The following is a 4065-nucleotide window of genomic DNA, read 5'->3' as shown; positions in this document are numbered from 1 at the left end:
GGACAACACCTTTAAAGAACGGCTACAGTCCTGCTGAATTGTTGATGGGGCGTCGACTACAGTCAACCTTACCTTTAGCAATTTCACTACTTCAACCAAAGCTAATAGAGAAGGAGATATTGGAAGAAAAAGAAGAGAAAAGAATAGAAAGACAGAAAAAGGATTATGATCGGAGGCACAATGCTCATGAATTGAAACCAATACATCCGGGTGACAAGGTATGGATAACTGATAGGAAGGCTGTTGGAACTGTACAGAGAAAAGCTGAATCACCAAGGTCATACTTTGTTAAAGAAGGCAAACAAGTGCTTCGACGGAATAGGAAACATTTGATTCCAGGATCTAAACTACAGATTCCACCGCTAAACGATGATTTAGAGGAAGCTCTTTCAGAAAGAGATAACAGAAGGAGCTTACCAGAAATAACGGATCCAGATCCTACAGTGTTAACTCAGAAGAAGGATGTATCTCCAAAAACTGTTGTGACTCGCTCTGGAAGAATTGTGAAAGCTCCCAATAGACTAAATCTTTAAAGGGGGGAGATGTGGCATCAGCCAGATTAACTGTAACTGTATAGTAACTGTTTACTTTTAGTTTCAGTTTACATTTATGTTAAGTTTCAGTTTGTGTTTGTGTATCTCGTTAAGTTGTTATTAAATGTGTTTGCGAGATGCTAGATCCTGCTCATTTATTTAATATGTACTGAAATAATACATAACAACACATCATACTGCTGTACAAGAATGAGATTTCTGATTAAGTTACTATTCCTTCTCCCCCATTGCATTGGTATGTTGGCCGAAGATAAATCAATATTTATTTTTAATTATATTGCTAGCATGAAAAATAATGGTGGAGCAAAAAATAAGTAGAGATAATGGTTTCAGAAAAAAATTACACACGATTAGCTGCTATTTTTGTTTTGTTTGCTAAAAATTCATTAAATAAAGAAGAAAAAAAAAAAACTAATGATTGAGGGCGTTATCACGGAAAGGTAAACTTTAGGGTCAGTGAGTTATAAATTTCTGAAAATTCCAGCAAACAATGCTGCACCATATTAATTTGTCAAAAAAATAAATTTTGTCTTGCCTGGGGCCCCCTTAAAATGGATTTTTTGAATATATATTAGAAAAAAATTAAGAAAAACAATGATTTCAAAAAGAAAAAAAAAATCAATTTCAAATATATTTGTTATGATTATAAAATGCTATGATTATTTTTAGTTCTAATTTAACAAAATAAAGTAAAATTCAGTTTATTATTATTTATTTTAATTTTAAATATGCTTTCTTGAATGGAAAGATATATAAATACTATTATATTTGAATAAATAAGAAATATACGAGGAATTTTTTTTTATCTAAGGGCCCCGCGTGCACTTAATCCGGCACTGGGTTAGGTACACTGCTTCCCGCCAACCGCCATTTTATTCTCTCTTTCTATATCAAAATGTGTTAGCAGATTTAATTAACATGTATGATATAAATGTATTCTCAAAGTATGTATATATACTCTTAATTAAATGTACTGTACTGTTTATCAATAGTGTAAAAATACAGAACAAACCAATGATACAAAAAGAGAAAACTTTACTTCTTCACCTGTACGCTTCCCCATTCTCAGTATTGGTTAGGAGGAGAGGAGGGTGCAAACCCACTTATAGAACCTCTGCTGTTGTGTCCCCTAAATGTTGTTTTTTCCTTTATATATAGAGACCACTCCTAATCTTTGTGAACTAGTTTACGTTATGTCAATGAAAGCTAGACTTCTTTCCCTGAGTATATTCTTTGTGCTTCATTCGATCCCGAGAAAGAAATGACTCATTAGTTTCGCTATTTTTTACTAGCTTATTTTAAGTATTAACGAAATAACTGCATGCTTTGAAAATAATTATTCCCTGCGTCCCAAATCAGTTGCTACATTTGTCCGAATCGAAAAAAACTGTCACATTTCAAGTAGGTGGAGTTATAAATTACTTCTGAAGCAGTTTAATAAATCGATAACATTAAAATCATTCTACTAATGAATTCCTAATTCATTAGATAGTTTTGTGTGTTTACTGGTGATGGAGTCCTTAGAAAATGAGGTGTGGCTTAAGAGCGTGCGAATCTTGGACTTATGAAACTAATTTGGTACTGATTTAAGGAGAGAATGCTTAGTAAGTATGTTGATTGATAGCATAGCCCCTGAAATTTCGGGAAAATATTCAAACAAAGGCATAAAATCATCAGAATCAATAATTAGTACAGAAGTATTCAAATGTAGCAACTAATTTGGGCCAGAGGGAGTATACTCTTTATAAAAAGTATTCCACTATAGTGTAATACTTTTTTTTCTTAGTTTTTATTACAGGAAATTTTTTTCTTTTCTAATATATTTTATTAATCTGGTATCAGATTTACTTCATAGCCCGGATTGACTTACTTGTTAGCGTGACTTAAAAGTTACGACTATTTAATTAAAATATTTAAGGTCACCCCCTGCCCCTGGAACCATTAAGAGTAACACTTAGTACATGAAAATTCGTTATTTTGTGTATCATTTTAAAGAATGTGTTTTTGTTTAGTTAAATACTAAATGTGAATGAAATCGCTCTAATTGTTCCTTAAAAATAAAATTTTAAAAATATGACTATTTTAAAATTTGATAACTATTCAACCGATTTCGTCCAAATTTTGTATTTTGTCAAATGAAATTATAATCTTTAAAATCATTTTAAAATTTTTGTATATGCCAATTTAAAAATTTTCGACCATTATTAAATAAAATGATAAAAACTAAAAATTGATAAAAATTATTTTTGCATGTAATTACATGTGGATAAGAAAAAAAATTATAATTTCTTGCAAGGCTTAAGCGAATTAGAAATTTTTTGTTGTTGATTCGTTTGGCGAAAGAGTCGCTCTAAGCTTTCGACAGTTCTTATGACCAAAATATTGGCAACATATTTTCAAGATTGCGGCTCCCCTCCCCAATATATTGAGGAACAGAAATTCTTATCTGTCGAGGAAAAAAAGTTAAGTTTATTCAGAAAAAGTACGTTTTTGTATCTTGATTCATATTTCATGACTTAATAGTTAGTACTAATTAACACACCCCTTACTAATTAAGTACATTACTAATTAAATACACCCCTTCGAACTATTAAGATTGACATGCGCGTGAAAATACGATCATTAGAGCAAAAGTATTTTAGGGTGATATCTTTCGTTTTTTGGTGTGTAGCTAAGAACGATTCATTTATTATATCAAGTATAATTTATACTCATCGATTCTACAATAGATGGCAGCAGTATATCGTTTTAGATTCATCTACCTTTTTAAAGAAAAGACATTAGAAGATTTCATTTTATCAGATGTGCACTTGCGCGCTCTCTTTGAAATCCAATAATTATGCAACTCTTATAATTTTTAAAAATATTTTTAGATGATTATAAATAATATTTGGAACGTGTCATGTTGAATCTATTCCTTAAATGGGAGCAAAAACATCATTTTTCGGTATATAACACTAATGCTCACTGTTTCTTATTTTGTGCACCTTAACATAAATAATTTAACACGTGATAAGATATTTGTTGAAGAATTCAAAGTGTTGTTAAAAATGTAAATCTTTTCTCAAAGTTTATTGATTGGGTAGGTTTTAATTAAATTACCGAAATTGTTTGTAAAAATTTCTAATGCCCACACGTAAAATTATTTTTTAGAAAAAAAAATGTGTAGTTACGATATACGAAATATTTTAATGAATATTTGCCCTTTGTTATCTGTACCCTTCTGAGACAATTTCTCCTTATGCTCTTGGATATGGACATTTTAGTTTAAAAAATTATTTATAATCTTATATCTTTTAAAGAAATTCCGTTCTTTCCATAGAAATATAGCAAAATAAAGAGCGTTTTTAATTTTTAAATTCCACATAATCAGAAACTTTTGCTTTTAACGTAAAATACTTATGTAGTATTTGAACTGAAAATCTATTTCAAATTTATTTATTCAGCTCAAATAACTGATTCTGTACTGAAATTTCTTTTTAATTTGAAATAAAAATTATATTTTTTCGTT

The sequence above is a fragment of the Parasteatoda tepidariorum genome, chromosome X2 (assembly GCF_043381705.1).
Source record: "Parasteatoda tepidariorum isolate YZ-2023 chromosome X2, CAS_Ptep_4.0, whole genome shotgun sequence".
Lineage (NCBI taxonomy): Eukaryota > Metazoa > Arthropoda > Arachnida > Araneae > Theridiidae > Parasteatoda > Parasteatoda tepidariorum.
This window is presented reverse-complemented; position numbering follows the sequence as displayed.